The 16,510-nt window shown below is 44.7% G+C and overlaps 1 protein-coding gene across 2 annotated transcripts in view; it reads left to right on the top strand.

Moving 5' to 3' along the window:
* Nucleotides 1–6,607: 6,607 nt before the first annotated feature.
* Nucleotides 6,608–16,510, top strand: part of CAB39 (calcium binding protein 39) — a 43,027-nt gene continuing 33,124 nt past the window's right edge. Inside the window, exon 1 of one of the 2 annotated variants that reach the window (XM_075158115.1) lies at nt 6,608–6,769. The gene's annotated coding sequence lies outside the window, so the exon portion shown is untranslated. Of the gene's footprint in view, nt 6,770–6,827; nt 6,849–16,510 lie in introns of those variants that run through there. The other variant, XM_075158116.1, reaches the window with a different exon arrangement.

Below are 16,510 nucleotides of genomic sequence, written 5' to 3'. Positions count from 1 at the left end.
AGGCTCCTGCCAATATACGGAATATCCTTTTTCATCGTTTCACCAGTGCTCGCAGCTTTGTGTCTTTCCTGATTTGGGATGCGTAGAGGTATTTGCCTTCAGTTCTATTGAATTAATGGATGTATTTGACTGGGGTTTTGCCTTTTTTTTTTAACTCAGGAAATACATTCTTCTACGGTGCTGTTTTTCAGGGCGACTTCTGTTATTTCCTTTCATGTTTGCCACGCTGATGGAAATCTGGTTTTGGCTTTAGGAGTAGATTCTTGCTGGAATGGATGCTGTGCTTTATAGATAACTTTCAGTTGTTCCACAGTGATAAAAAGTTTATCAAAAGGACATGGTTCTGCAGAATGACATACTGCTCTTCTTGCTGCCCAGGAAAGGAATCTGCAACAGATTTTTTTCCTATGATTCTTCTGTAATTGTTTTTCTTTTCTGACAGTCTTTACATGCTACCCTTAGTTCTTGTGATTTGTAATAATAATTTTAAAATGTGTTTTAATTTTGAAATAGCACCTTGAATTGAGGATAAAGTATGGCATCTGAGGAAAAAAACAATTGATATGGATGACAATTACATTTATTTGTGCTTTCTACTGTAAATAGGTTTTGGGGGATGTGAGTCTGTTCATTATGCATTAATTGAATGAACCGAAAGGTAACAAAATGCTCACCCAGAGAGGTTTCTTTGAGAAAAGCTTCAAGAGTCTGCAGTGAACATCCCCAGCCGGTAACGGGTGAAACGCAGTTTCAGGAGCAGTCACAGGCACTTGTGAAACTGGGTGATTAAATTCAGCCACTTCAGCTTGGTCCAAACTCCATGGAAAGACTCAGGATTCTTGTTCTTCCAAACTTTAAGTAGAAGCTATTCAGCGTAACTGCAGTCGTCCCTACGCCTAATATTTCCTCCCCAAAGCCTTTTCCCTGAAATGCTTTGTCAGGGACCGGGAAACCGGGCTCCGGTCTGTGAAATGGCACCAATGCGTGCCCATGCCCAATTAAAACATAAACTGGATGTCGGTTATGTTTTCTCTTTGTATATTTGTCAAGGCAGCTGGCAAGAAGAACCAGATTATTTTTTCAAATGGTCCATGTCATGCCTGTATCTGGCCTGTATCAGAAATGGTGTGGCCAGCAGGAGCAGGGAGGTGATCGTGCCCCTGTACTCGGCACTGGTGGGGCCACACCTCGAATCCTGTGTTCAGTTCTGGGCCCCTCACTACAAGAAGGACATGGAGGTGCTGGAGCGTGTCCAGAGGAGGGCAACGAAGCTGGTGAAGGGCCTGGAGCACAAGTCTTATGAGGAGCGGCTGAGGGAACTGGGGTTGTTTAGCCTGGAGAAGAGGAGGCTGAGGGGAGACCTCATCGCGCTCTACAACTACCTGAAAGGAGGTTGTAGCGAGGTGGGTGTTGGTCTCTTCTCCCAAGTAACAGCGACAGGACGAGAGGAAATGGCCTCAAGTTGTGCCAAGGGAGGTTTAGATTGGACATTAGGAGACATTTCTTTACTGCAAGAGTGGTCAGGCCTTGGAACAGGCTGCCCAGGGAAGTGGTGGAGTCTCCATCCCTGGAAGTATTTAAAAGACGTGTAGATGAGGCCCTTAGGGACATGGTTTAGTGGACATGGTGTGTTGGGTTGACGGTTGGACTCGATGATCTTAGAGGTCTTTTCCAACCTTAATGATTCTATGATTCTATGCCTATTGAGATGGCCATGTAGTTGGCAGGAACATCTCCATACCCGTCGCATGACGAGGTGGTGACACACATGAGGTACGGGCAGTTTTTTCTACCTTTCTGCTCCCTGCCCCGCTTTCCTACGACGGTTTGGGCTCTGTGCAAAGGGGCTCGTGCTGGGGAGCTCTCACGTGCCCCACTGCCGGTGAAACTCGGCATGGGGCTTTTTGTCGGAGTGACATTTACCTTGCTTGGGATTGTGCCCCTTTGGGCTATGGGCAGTGACATCCAAAAGCACGCGGCAGGCTGCAAGACGTGGGGGGATGCCGTGTGGGACGTGGTGAGAGGCTCTCGGGACCTGCCCCTGCAGCAGGGTGGTGGGGAAGAGGAGGAGACCCCCTCCAAAGGGAAAGGGCACGTCTGTCCTACCGCATTACAGCCCTGGAAAAGAGAAAAGATAAACCAGGCGATGAGTTACTACCCCTGCGTGAAGTACCGAGGAAGAGGAGGGTGCAGCAAAGGCAGTAAGAAATAGGCCTCGATCCCTGGGGCCGGGGTGGGACAGAGACCCCCGGGGCCGCTGGGGACCTACTTTAAAATCGTATTTGAGAGGCAGTTGTGTCGCTGCTCTCTTACAGAAACCAGCCCGATGTGAAGGACGTCCTGCAGGCGTGATGATCTTGCAGGGACACGTTGGCCCAGCCTGGTTTTTGGCCGAACTGCAGGAGCCCCTGGTGCCCTTGGCAGCCTCCCTGCCTCCCCCTGCTCCTGGCCTCAAGGAGAGCGGAGGGAGGCTGGTCCTGGAGAGCTCGCTGCTGCCATGCAGGAGCCGGCAGCCCGCGCAGGGCACAGGTAAGGTGCGTAAGGTACGGTCAAAGGAAGAAAGAGGCGAGCAAAACAGAGCTGCTCGAAGGAGGATTAATTTCACAGGATGACGTATTATTTTTCCCCACTTCCACTATTTGTTGGTGCAGGATGGTGATTAGAGGAGCTGAGCCTGAGCTGCAGAGCTCCACGGGACCTCAAGCAGCAGCAAAAAGCCTTAGGATCCCATTCAGCCGTCTGTCCCTCCTGAGCAAAGCACCTGAGTACTTGCCTTTCTAACTACCTTTTTTTTTCAGTGAAGTAACTTGGATTTTTTTAATCATGTTTATTCACTTTCTAATTTGCAAGAATTAATTAATTCACAATGGATGTCTCAGTCATGACTGTGAATTAGTGAATTGCTGGTGTACTAACAGCTCTCTCACATGTTGAATTTAATTCCTGCTTCTAAGAGCTTAGAAAAATCATGCTCCCTCTGCTCGCGGATTGCCCTGCAGTATACTGTACGGGGATGGTAATTGCACTGAACCCATTACTTGCACGATCTTTTTTCCAATGGTCACTTGTAAAGCTGGAGTGTCTATTTTCCAGAGCTGGTGTTGAATCCCTGTACCAGTGCTTGCCTTTAATTCCTTCTTCTCTCTAGTCAGTACCCTGAATATTATCTGTTTAAACTTGAATGTTTTTAGCATAATTACAGGTTAACAATTTGAACGCAGACATACACACCCTTCCCATGTTCACTTTGAAAACAATCATTCCCAGCTCACAGGCGGGACATACGAATGGCCGATGTTTCGCTGACTGCACGCCGAGGGCCCAGGCAAGCTCGGCAAGCCATTCCCCAAGGCCCGTCCCCTGGCACAGGCAGCGTGTCCCCCTGCCTGCTCCGGGTCCAGAGCTGCTTCATCTCTTACATCTTAGATATATAAGAGCAAGTATATGTATGGGGGATATAAGCAAGTATATATAAATATATTTATATAAATATATATACTCACACACACTTGCTCTTATATCTTTTTTAATTTTTTTTTTTATATATATATATATATATATATACACTTGCTTATATACTGTCCTGGTTTTGGCTGGGATAGAGAGAATTTTCTTCCTAGTAGCTGGTATAGTGCTGTGTTTTGGATTTAGTGTGAGAATAGTGTTGATAACACACTGATGTTTTAGTTGTTGCTAAGTAGTGTTTTTCCCCTAGTCAAGGACTTTTCAGCTTCCCATGCTCTGCCAGGTGCACAAGAAGCTGGGAGGGGGCACAGCCAGGACAGCTGACACAACTGGCCAAAGGGATATTCCATACCATATGACGTCATGCTCAGTATATAAGCCGGGGGCAGTTGGCCGGGGGGCAGCGACCACTGCTCAGGGACCGGCTGGGCGTTGGTCTGCGGGTGGTGAGCGGTTGCATCACTTGTTTTTCCTGGGTTTTGTTCCTCTCTCTCTCTTGTTGTTTTCCTCTTCATTACAATTTATTATTGTTGTTGTTATTATTATTATTTTATTTCAAGTATTAAACTGTTCTTATCTCAACCCACGAGTTTTCTTTCTTCTGCCTTTCCAATTCTCTCCCCCATCCCACCGGGGAGGGGTGGGTGATGAGCAGCCGTGTGGTGCTTAGCTGCCGGCTGGGGTTAAACCACGACAACCCCCATGTCCTATCCGGTGAGGTGCTGAGCGCAGCAGGGCTGGCTGGGGCAGCCCCCAGTGGCACCGGCACGCTGCCAGGCTGGACCCGGAGCCTGCGGTGCCGGTCCAGGGAAGCATCCCCACCAAACCAGCGCTGCTGCGGCTGCCCAGCCACACCGCCCAGTGCAAACTCCTCTGCGCTTCCATGCTGCCCTACACTGGGACGGTTGCAAGTCTGGTCAGAAACATTTTTCTGCATCCAAGCCATAGCACACAGCGGGCTGATTCACACAGGCAGTGCCACACACGCAGAAGACCCTTGGCCAAGCGTTTCACGTGTTCCACGAGGTCTTTCCACGTCACAGATGGCACGAGGAATCTCACTTTGTCTTTAATCAGCCTGTTCTTCTGCTGTTAAGAGTTGTTTCCCGCAGGATGTCGCAGCCAAGCCCAGGGAGCTACCAGGGTGGAAACTGGAGGAGAACAAGGCGACTTTGCACAGCGAAGCCAACGGGATGTTGCAAGCAGTGACGTGCAAAGGGTCCACGAATGAAAATCCATCTCACGGGGGTGAGAAGATGGACTGTGAAATACTGGAAGTTGCTGCCAGGCTGCTAAAAGACACACCTAGCGCAGAGTACACGGGACATACATCCGAAAACGCAACACGTGGGGCAGTGCAATGGCGGAGCATGCTGCTTGGGCATGCCAGCCAAGCACCGCTGGACCGCTGTGATTTTTGGGACAGCTGGGGATGGTATTTGTTGTCTGGGTATGAAGACTGGTTTTGCTTATGTTTGAGTTTGTTGTTTTTTTTTTTTTTTTTAATTTGGTAAACTTCCAGCTCGGGGGAAGGGAACGCCTGTCAGGTGTGGGGGAAGAGAGGAGACCCTGCAGTCTCAGGGGAATGCGTAGGTCCAGCACCCTGTGCAAACCCCATTGCACTAATTCAGATGTTGCTACAGAAATTGCTTTTGCTTTTCACCCACCCAGTCACTTCAGGGTGGCTAGAATAAATTCTCACCCTGTGTAACACAAGCTCACTTAGCTGTGAGTACAGTCTAGGGGAGAGGAGCTTCAGCCCACCCGTGCCTAGCTCCCCAAGCCGCCCAGCCAGAGCTGCCGTGCCCAGCGCAGCGTCCCGGCGGCAGCGCGCGGGGCCGCAGGAGGCGGCTTTGCCCACCCAACGCCGCTTGCTTTTAGTACGGCAGACAAGGCAACCGAGACACGTGAAGTTCAGAGCAGCAACATGCTGCTGCAGGAAAAAATTACGGCATCGAGAAGCCTGACCCAAACCCTCCCCAGCGATGTGATGGCGAAGTGCAGGGAAGGGACATGGAGACACGGAATTAAAAAGCAGCTGCGGATAGAAGCTGTCAGCTGGAGCGGTACAGCGCAGCGCAGCATGAGGAGCCTAAGGACGTTTCGGGAAACCAGGCCAGCAAGTCCCAGGCTGCTGCACGGCAGTAATCCATCAGACCCGCGGGGGCAAGGTTTCACCTCACGGCTTGGAAGAAATTCATGACTTGTTCTGTAAAAATATATTTTTCTGCTTTGTGTATGATACTGCACTAGTGGACAATATCAACTTGATCTATGATGGGAGAGATGTGGGTTTTTTTTGATTCAGGCTAATCTGCATTTGTCACGGTGAGAATAATATATGAATATTACCTACCAGGGACACAGAAACAGCCCGAAGCCCTTCCAAGCTGCCATGGGAACTAGCAGAAAATCTTCGGACTATAATTCACCGGCAACCTGGCGCGCGGGGCCGGCTGAAGTCCAAGTCCAAGGCACGGTGCTGCGTCACAACCCCACATCTGAGTCCTGAGGCTCGCGACATGGGAAAAGAGTTTTCCGACAGTGCAGAGGGTCTGCAGGAGGTTAGGGCAGAGAGGAGAGGAGGGAATAATAATAATAAAACCCCATAACAAATAAAAATTATAAACCAATAAATACTAAATAATAAAATTTAAATAATAAAAAGAATACTAAATACTGATAAAGAAGAAAAGAATAATAAAGACTACAAAGAACAACAAATAATAAAATTTAAACACTAATAATTAAGAAAAGGAATAATAATAAATGCCAGCTATTAATCACACATAGCCGCTGGGGCGGGGGTGCCTTGGCACCAACAGCCCCGCGCGGGGGGCGATGGCGCAGGTCTCCTGTGACCTGCGCAGGGCCGCGGGCCGCCGCGTTCCCCCGGCAGCGAGGCGCGGCCCCGCACTCCCAGGCGCGGAGGGCGGCGCGCGGCTCCGCGGGGCTCCCGCTCCCCCCGCCGCCGCTGCGTGGGTCCCGCCGCGGCGCCGCCCTCGGCCCTCCGCGCCGGCAGGGGGCGGTGGCGTGCGGCAGCGGGCGGAAGCGTCGCCGCGCTCCGCCGCCCGCTGCCGCCTCCGCCGCGCGCCGCCGCCGGGCGAGGGAAGGGCCGCTGCGACGCAGCAGAGCGCGGGGCGGGGGGGGGGAGGGGGCCGGGCGAGCCGGGGCCGCGCCGCGCCTCTGCCTGCAGCCGCCGGAGCCGCGCCGCCAGCCGCCGGAGCCGGGGCGGTCGGGCCGCCAGGGGCAGGCCCCGCCGGACACGCCGCCGAGGAGGCGCCAGGCCGTGCTCCGCACCGAGGTACCGAGGCGGCGCGGCGGGGCGGGGGGAGGCCGGCGGCGGGTCGGGCCCAGGCCCGGCGCGGCGGGCGGTGCGTGAGGTGAGGGGGGCGAAGGCCGCCGGGCCCGACGCGCATTGTCCGCCGCTGCCCCCGGCGCGGGGCCGGGGCGGGCCGGGAGGCGGCGCCGCCGTGGCCGGTGCGTGCGGGGCGGCCGCTCGGGGCAGGGTCGGGCCGTGCCCTGCGGGCCGCGGAGGCCGCCGGGGAGCGCGGCCTGGCCCAGCCGGTGCCCGCCGCTTTCCGGCCCCGTCTCGCCGCTCGGCGGCGGCCGGCGCTGGGAGGGACCGGCCGGGTACTGCCGGCCAGATTGGCCTCGGAGGCGGCGCTGCCTCCCCGGGGCTCGCTGGTGGCCTGGGGTGGGGGGCGGCTGCCGGCTGGTGCCGACTTCAGCGGGGGGTCCGTGCCGTTCGGGTTGGGGGTGTCTGTGTGCTCGTGTGTGCAGGCGGGGGCAGGCTGACGGGGAAGGTGCAGGCCGGCGTCTCTTTCGCTGGTGCGGCAGCGCCTTTTATCCACAAGTTCCTCAAAGGCCGTGCCCGGGTAACGAATCAGTCTGCAAAACTGCGCAGGGTTTACCTCAGCCCGCAGAACCGGAGCCGCTGCTGGGGTGGGCGGAGGAGGGGAATACGCGGTCCCAGCCGAGCGGCAGGGGGAACCGCGGGTGGGCAGGCGTCACCCGAGCCAGCCTGTGGTCAGGAGAACACCCGGTTAAAACCTCTTCTTTGTTACGTCCTTTATTAGGGGCATTGACGGGAGGTGCGGAGCAGGCGCTAACTTAGGCGGTCCTCTCAGTGTCCAGGTCTAAGGCCTCTTCCTACAATTGTTATTCATGTTCGTAGTCCTAATAGGCCTCTGTGCAGAAATAACTGTATGGGAGGGCTGTTAAGACCCTAATTTTTTTGCAAACTACCCCATAGAGAGCTAAGACAGCGTGATCTCTGTGTTCCATAAAAGAAAAAAAGTTTTTCATGTTTTTTCCTACAAATCTGTGAAATACTACTAGTATTGAAACTAGGATGTATCCAGTATTTTGGTTTTCTTTTTTAGATTTAATTTTTTTAAAGAAAATTTAATTTTTGGTAAGTGATCGTGTAGGTCCATAGGATTTATTTAAAACCTATATGCTGTCTTATGGGAATGGTGTGATTTAATTTGCATGATGAGTCAAAGATTAAATTACATGACCTAGGCACTTTAGTTTCAGTGAAGCAAGTATCAATGCTTGCAAGAACAGTTTAAATGTAGATCAGAAATGAAATTTGATTAGCTTCAAAATGTTGTAAAGTTGTGTGTGTGTGTGGTTTTTTAAACTTACCTGTCAGAAACTCTAATTCAAGGCCCTGTGTTTTCCTTTCAGCAGCGTAGTTAATCATCAGGAAATGTGTCTTCCTTTTTAACGCAAAGAGCTCATGAAATCGTATACTGTCAGAGGAAATTTAACATCCTGAGCTTGCGCCTTGGCATCTAAGCTTTTAAATAATAGATTTTTACTATTTAAAACACTGTGTACCTTTACTTAATACCCATTACCTAATACCTGTTGATGTGGCACGTGCTTTTAACTGCAGAGAAAAAAAAGGTCAAGAAATATTCTGTGAATTAGAATAAGCATAGTACCTGTTTCAGGGTCAGAAATAACTTGGTGGTTTTTTTTTTTTTTTAGTTGTCCTGTACGAATTGACAGTTTATCTGATCTGTAAGGGTGGCATGATGTCCCATGGCACTGTGTTTTGGTAGGAGTCTGTCATGCACTCGCTGTTGTAAGAATATTGTATTTTACAGTTAGCTTCATGGTTGTCCTATGACGTGAGAAACTATTGAGTCAGCCAGCTAGTATACACTTGGCTTAAATTTATGTGTATTTAAACTGTAATCTTGATGGTGGTGTGATACACGTGTCGTTGGGGACTTTCCTTGGTGAGACAGAAAAAGTACCTTAGTACAGGAGGAGATTGTGTCTGGTGGTGTTGGGAGCAAGTGGAATAAGGATCTTGTAAGTTTGTATGTATGGAGTAACGTGCTGCTGAATATTTCTAAATGCTGATAGCATTGATTTTTTTCAAGTTAATTGTGTTCTCTTATTTATGTTGACACGGAGTTCTGAAACTTCCATGTGTTCTATAGGCATTTAATGCATGGTTGTAGACAGAGAATTATAAAACAGAATTCATTTTTTTTTAAGATATATGTACTTATACAAATAAAGAAGACTAAATAAAAGTGCCAGTTAAGTAATACTTTGTGCCAATATGTCTTTGAGAGATAATTATGCTCTTTGGGTATTATCAAGCGCAGACAAATATGTATTCCCAGTGGGGTGTGATAATATTAAGAAAACTCCACCTCTTGGAATTCCTTGATTGCTTTTATGAAACATTTATTCAGGAGGGAATGGTATCTATTTTGTATTCTATCGTGGAAACTAATGTGCTAGTCTCTTATTAATTAATGGATGGTAGTCGGATGAGACCTTACTGTTGCGCTGTACATGCTGCAGTTTCTAGGGTTTTTATGCCATTTTTGTGAGTATTAGAATTACTGACCAGTGTCCTCCCTTCTGAATCAATTCTGTATTGAGTTTTTGAAGATATTTTTTTGGTGAGATGTTTACAGCCTTAATTTTTGTGTAAAATCTTTCTGAAAGCTTTGATAATCTCTGTAATGCGCTTAGTGGCTTTAGACACTTGCTAAAATGATGTATTTTTTTTACTACGTGTAGAATTTTGGAACAGCAATCTAATAGTTGATGTTGGTTTGAAGCAGGGGGCAGGAAGGAGCTTAGATGACCTTTTGAATTCCCTTCTGGCCCTGCTTTTCTGTACTGCTGACACTTTATAATACGGTTTAATTACAAGAGCAGCTATTAAGTATGATTACCTTTGTCTAATTGGAGGCATCTTGCAGCTTTCTATCAAAAATAAGATTTGACTCATCTGCTCCTTCAAAATTAATAGTACCACAACAGCCTGCAGCTATTTATGTGAATATATGAGTTGAATTTTGAATATCATATTTCCTGCATCGTACAGTTGAAATCTTGTAAATTTAGCAATTTCTGGTAAGGAAACAGTGGGCTACGTGCACTTTTACCACTACTTAGCTGCAAGTTGAAGCCAGATATTAATCACATTGGACAAAACCCTTTTTAGTTGTTCAGTGATCCTAAGTCATAGAGTTCACTGTAACTGTATTTTTGTAGCTGTAGATAAACCTCAAGCAAGATAAATTCCTTTTGCTATTAGCGCTCAAGATTGTGCTGTTCTAACAGGAGAACTTTTAAAATGCTACTTCCCCAATTTGTTGTCTAATTTAGGGTGTTCATGAGTCTGAATTGTTTGCAAGTTCAGCTCTCATTCCCTTCCGTCTGGGCTCTCCTTCCCCATGTTTTCGCTCAGTATCGTGCTTCTTGCACCACAAGGTGTAGAGGTGTGAGCCAGAGGGAAGCTGAATGTCTTCAGTTAGAAGGTGAAACTTTTTGCTGAGATCGCTCCCTCTTCCCCTCCCTGCCCCTCCAAGTGCAAACACAAAGGTTAAATTAGAAGATGAGGCTGTCTCGAATTATTTTAACGGACTTGAGCTAGGCTTTTAAATGCATGCCTCTGGAGTACTTAAGGCTTAAACTGGTGTCATGTGAGTTTGGTCTTTCTTTAGCCTGAGCAGATTTATGTGCTTTCGTTATTCCACCTTATGATAAAATGGCACATTCATTTGTCCCTATTTAAATACTCTCTATAAAGGATTGAATTCAGGATTGATCCAAACTGGAAGCAGCCAAAATACTGTGTTTACAGGAATAACTGTGGTCATTCCTCAGCAGCCTTCATGGTCTCTTTTTTTTCAGAAAACATTAATTTAGAAAGTAAATTGCTTAGGTTTAAATAAACAACTGCAATTTGCTTTCTAAGTCTCTTGTTTTGAGTATTCTAGCTAATGCTTCATATAGTCAAAGGACACTATAAAAAGTTCCTGACTGTGGACTTCAAATATGCTAAAAGGAAGCAAATTTTAAGCCTATCCACAAGGGCACAAAATTCTGGGGGAAATTGCTGAATGTTGTAGCTAATCTTTCTGTTTATTGGAAATCTGCTACTTCTAATAAAATACCTAGGTCCTTTCTGAAGATTCTGTAATTCTTCCGTCCCCTTCAAACACTCCGAGAATTCATCGCTAAAAAGTTAAATATAGAAAGACAGTTCAAAAATTGAGAAGTTATAATTAGTACAGAACTGTAGTATTAGTGTAACAGGTTTTTCTAAGTTCAGAAACATCTTTGGGTGAAGTTGTTTAGGAGTTAGTACTTGGAGTTATTTTAAAATGTTCAGGTATACTGTCAGGTGATTCACAGTGAAATGGCTGCATCAGTGAAAAATTGCTGTGTGCTGCTTTTTGATCCTTACCCTATTGTATATTTTTTTTAAAATCAATTTGTAATGGTAACAAATTCAGTTTTTTTACTAAAAGAATGTAACTAAAAGTTTAACTACAAAACCTGCAAGATTTGAAACGTGACACTTAAAAATAGCTAAGATAGAACTTGCCTATAAATTAAATTGAATTAATATGTCAGCTTTTCAGGGAGTTGAATATTGCGAGAGAAGTACTTACGTTCAGTCATTCGTGTGTGTGAAATGCCTTATCTCCTTTGAAGTTATCTGTGTTAAAACATAAAATGAAAAAATTGAGAAGTGTTCCCAGAAATGTGGAATGCATAATCTTTTTCTGGCTGTTAGAGGTGCCCGGGCAAACAGCTGACATCTGAAGAAATACCTTTCTGAGAAGTTTTTATTGTTTTATTTACTGACTTTTAAGTAAAGCATGCTAGTGCACAGAAATACGAAGAAAGCCTGTTGAACAGACAGTTGTGGAAGGCCCCTCGCTCTCTCTGGCCAGCTCTTGTGTCTGGTGCCACTTCGGGTTTTGCCAGGCAGAAGCCGACTGTGCAACTTTCGCTGTCGTTTTTCTCTTTACTCCCCTGGCCAAGAGCCCACCTGGGAAGGCTTACCATGGATGGATACCTTTTTTTCACGTATTTGTTCAGAGCCACGCCAGCTTCCCAGGTCATCTGCTGAGGAGGTTGCTTTAAAAAAAATATCTGTAGACATTGAATTATCAGTAACATCTTGTATGGTGTGGTAGATGTGTGTGCTGATAGCACACATTCAGAGCATCCTGCAGCAGTGGAGTCTCTGATCTCTTCCTCTGGGTAAGCAGTTTCAAAAGTTTTTGCTACAGTCGTAGAAATGAGGCAAAAGTTACTTGTGTCATTATATTTTTACTTTGACTGTTACATGTGGAGTATGCCCTTTACTGCTTTCACAGATGATATTCCTTTTAATATATGTCAAAAGATTTTTTTTTTGCGTGATGTATTGTAATGGTTTATAAAATTAACCAGTATATAACATTTTGACTTTATTGAATATTGAGTATAGACAAAGAAAAAGCAAAAGAAAAGTTTGTTCATAGAGAAGTAAGATTTTAGAAAAGAAAATGTAGGGGATTTTATTCTACCTAAATGAGACCTTGGTGATACAGACATGCACTGAGTGTAACACAGGTGAGCACTGAGAAGTCTCTCCCACACAGTTTATGAATGCATCATTCTTCTAACCTGTAACACCTGCTATTCAAGTCCTAAGTTTCTTCTGACCGGAGATTGGTAGTGATGGAGCAACTTTACGGGAGAATTTAAAGAGGTACCTTGTAGGGGAGAGAGTCGAGGCACAGTTCTTGATGAACACTTTGTATATGCTCAGTACTATATTAGAAAAATGTTGAGAAAGCAAAGTTAATCTCTCAAAAGTTAACAAATATTCAGAACCTCACTTTGCTTATACTGATTTGGTTCAAAAAGTTTGATTACGTGATCGTTTTCAGGCTTTTTTCAGCAGGACCTTCTGTTCCGTGAGTGCACAAGAGAACGCTCAGTGAAGGGGCATCCTTTGCATGTACTTGTTTAGTTGCAATGTAGTATTTGGTCTTTCGCTTTATTGCATAAAACTCAGTTCTCTGAAGACAGGAGGATTCAGGTCCTTGTGGGTTTTTCATTGGTTCACAGATACTAATCAAAGTACATTTCACAGTGTGCTTCAGCAGCGTGGTGATTCTCCCCTTTTTTCAGGTAGCGATGCTTAAGCACAGAGAATTTTCTCCCGCGTCTGAGTGCGTGATGTTTGTGTGTTGGTGGAGCACTTGAGACTTATACTTCCAAAGCTTTTTTTCCAGTGGCATCCAGTCGTGATGCGAGATTCAGTTGCCTAAACATAGATATCTAGTATTATTTTAGATGCTCCAAGGCATCTGCCCAAGACGGGTAGGAGGTTTGTGATTTTCTGAAGAGGCAGTTGGAGACCAGCTGTGCTGTTCCAGTGCATTTGCAGTGGCATTCGTAATTCAGGCACCTGACTCGCTGCCATGGTATTAGTTGTTAGTCTCAGAATCTCATTTCGGGCTCCCAGAAGAGGATGGGTACTTAATTGGTGACCACGTGTTAGGCACTTGGGTTATGTGCTGCCTAATGAGAAAGGAAGATTCGGGGTAGAATTCTGCTGTCCGGGACAGTACTTGAGAGTCTTGGCTGAGGGACCTGTTTTGCTGTCCTCTGCCTTGTTGCATGCTTTCCAACTTCAAAATCAAATAAGGAAATGTTCGTATGGAAAATTCATCTTTTTTGTAGTCTGATATAATTTGTCAGTGGAATGAATGAAGACTTCTCTTAAAAAAAGTACAGTTGAGGAAAATAATCAAGATAATTAGAAAACCTTGAATCTCGAAGCGTTGGATGTTGGACTTGAGGGCGTTGCTACTTGAACTTGAGAAATTCAGCTTGTCTTAAAATATGGTCTGAAAGCGAACAGAAGCTGCAGTGACCAGGTCAAATAGTCTTTTTCCATGGGTTTCATGGATAATGAATGACAACGAAGGAAACTTCTTGAAAATATTCTAAGTTTTCTAAACAAGTGCGGTTCTGGATGTGATTATTTAGATTTGTAATCTCTAAGAAAAGCAGTATATTGACTCATCAGTATTGACTAACATAGTTCCGTTTTACATCTATAATTGACATTGAGCAATATTTAAACGCTGCTAACTCTGTAATAGGGTGGAGCTGGAGTAAACAGTTTTTCTGTTAGGAACTGCATCCATTCACAGAGCATTTTGGGCAGAGTCCTGGCATAGCTGTGCAGTCTGACTGGTGTGTTATGGTGAGGGGATTAACATCCTTAGATCCAAAAGAGCCTCTTTATTTCAGGGTTATGGAATATTTTCCAAAAAAGTCACAAAAACTTCAGCGCGTTTCTGCGTGGTGACAAACTTACGAATGTACTGAAGTTTTAAATTCTGTGAAAAAGGAATGAAGAAAACTGACATGCAATTCTAACTTGGAAAAAACACCCTCCAACTCCCCAGCTTTCTGACTGGTGATTGTAGTTATTCCTCCCTACCTGTATATATAAATTTTATCTATCTTAAAGAGAAATGAACTCTGCTTAGTGAGCTTTCATTCTTGTTTGGGAACTTATATACATATATGCGTGCATGCATACATATAAATAAAGAATGTTAACAGCCATATAGGCATGGATTTACAGTGTACATCCAACAGAGGATGGATTATGTTTTTTGCTTTGAGACTGACCATGCAAGGCTTTTTGCTTCCCTTAGGAATTGCACTGAATGAGGTCTCAGCGTTGCTGCGGTCGAGTTGTTGGAGTGGAGTCTGAATTCAGAGGAGTTCTACTCTCCCTCTGGCATTGGCAATCGCCCCTCATGTATTTACGCAGGTTGAGGACTTAACAGTATCAAATCTAGGCAGAAATGTCAAATCTGTATTTCAGAATTAGCCATTCTTGAGCTCTTTAGCGAACAAGGAGAAGGATTGTTAGCCAGAAATACAGAATCTTTCCTCTCTAAATGGGTTATTTTTAACTGTCAGAATTACTTATAAGCATTGAAAAGTCTTAGTAAGTACAGTACTTGGTAAGTACAACTTGTCACTTCTATTTATTATGGTACTCTAACTTTCAGTGTTGTGGATTCATGCCTCTGAGATTTATACCAAAACCGAGAAAATCTGGACTTTGATCAAGTCCCTAAATTAGATAACCAAACTAAACTAATTTTAAAATGATTGTGAATGGGAAAATTAAAATCTGTATTTTAGGAGCTAAAAGGGAAATCTGGATAGTTTGAAAAGCAATAGAATGTCTTTCATATTGTTTATTTAAATCTTGTTTGACTTAGTAGTGAAAAAAAATTACTGTAGTAGGTATCTGGATTCTGTGAAGCCCCTGATTTACTTCTGTATCTAATGGATGATTGATCAGAGTCTAAAATTGTCACTGCGTGCATTTTATTTTTGTTATTTTCAGAAATTTTAAAGGTACCATTACAGATTATCTTATAGAATTTATAACCAATAGTACATTTTGGCTGCAGTCAAACCTTAGGTTATAGTTTTAAGCCAGAGTCTTGAAAGCATAACCTTGCCTTCTCCTTCTTAAATTTAGCATTTTCCTAATGTTGATTACTTGTTAAAAATGGAACTACAGTATAGAAATTTTTTTTGAGAATTATGATTTCTTTTGGCTTGTCTTTGTAATTAGAACAAGTCTTTTAGCATAGAAAAAAATTTTTTTTTTGAAACAATTAAAGTTTTTGAATAACTTCAGAGTTTACCAAGGCTGTGAATTTTGATAGCTCAAATTTTTATTACTAGAGTATTTGATAATTTGATTTAAGGGCTCTTGTTTGATTGAAGCCTCTTGGTGATGTAAAAAGCAATGACATTATACTGTTGTCAACTCCTATCAAAGTAACTTTTATAATCCCATATTTAAATAGAATTAGTGTTAAGCTGGTGCACCAATTAACAATTTTAAACGTTGTTTTTGTTTTTTTTTCCACATAGCCCTAAGGAAGAGAAGGGGTTGACAGGATATTGACGTAGCTGAAATAATTAATAATACACAATGTAGGAGTATAAGTGTCAGCTAAAGTGTAAGCATTCCCACCTGAGCTTGGTGTGGAAGATCTGCTGTCCTTTGGAATGATTTTTTCAATAATTACAGAGATGACGTGTGATTATTCCTTGGGTAAACTTGTAGAGATGATAACTTCTTCTGGTTCAAGTTTCTCTTGGTAGTGTTACACAGTAATTGCGTTAGAGGAAAGTTGGGAGCTCTTTTTTTAGTATTGCAAAACAATTTGATAGTTCCTTTTTTTCCAGTCCAACTCTTTTTAGCAGCTCAGATAAGGGAACTGTCCCTCAGAGATGCTTCAGTTTTTCCACTGTTAGTTGGCCTAATATTAGTTGCCTCTTGTTACTCATTTTTTACTTGCCGTCTGTAGACTGGTAGGTCTCAAACTTTTTTGATTTGTGGACCTCTAGTGTGTTGCAGGAGAGATGTTGACTCCTATATAGAAAATATCAACAGTGCTGGGTTTAGTTACATTTTGTGAATCCTCTAGGCTGTTCTGCCTTGGAGAATCACATCTACAACAGCTATGGCTAGCTGCTTTGAAGTAAAATCAGTTGGGAAGCCTTCCTTTTGGAAGGATACCTTTCTGCTGTGGTATTCCCTCTGCCCCCCCTTTTTAATGCAAAAATGCTTTTTAAAACTTCTGGGCAACTTGTCTTGGTTCTAGCAAGCAGGAACTGTAAGGTATTTTCTTGTGCGTTTTGGCTGGAATAAATTTAAATGTTA

This window comes from Calonectris borealis, chromosome 9, assembly GCF_964195595.1.
Source record: "Calonectris borealis chromosome 9, bCalBor7.hap1.2, whole genome shotgun sequence".
In the NCBI taxonomy this organism is placed as follows: domain Eukaryota; kingdom Metazoa; phylum Chordata; class Aves; order Procellariiformes; family Procellariidae; genus Calonectris; species Calonectris borealis.
Note: the sequence above shows the minus strand (reverse complement) of the source record. Positions and strands in the feature narration are given on the sequence as shown.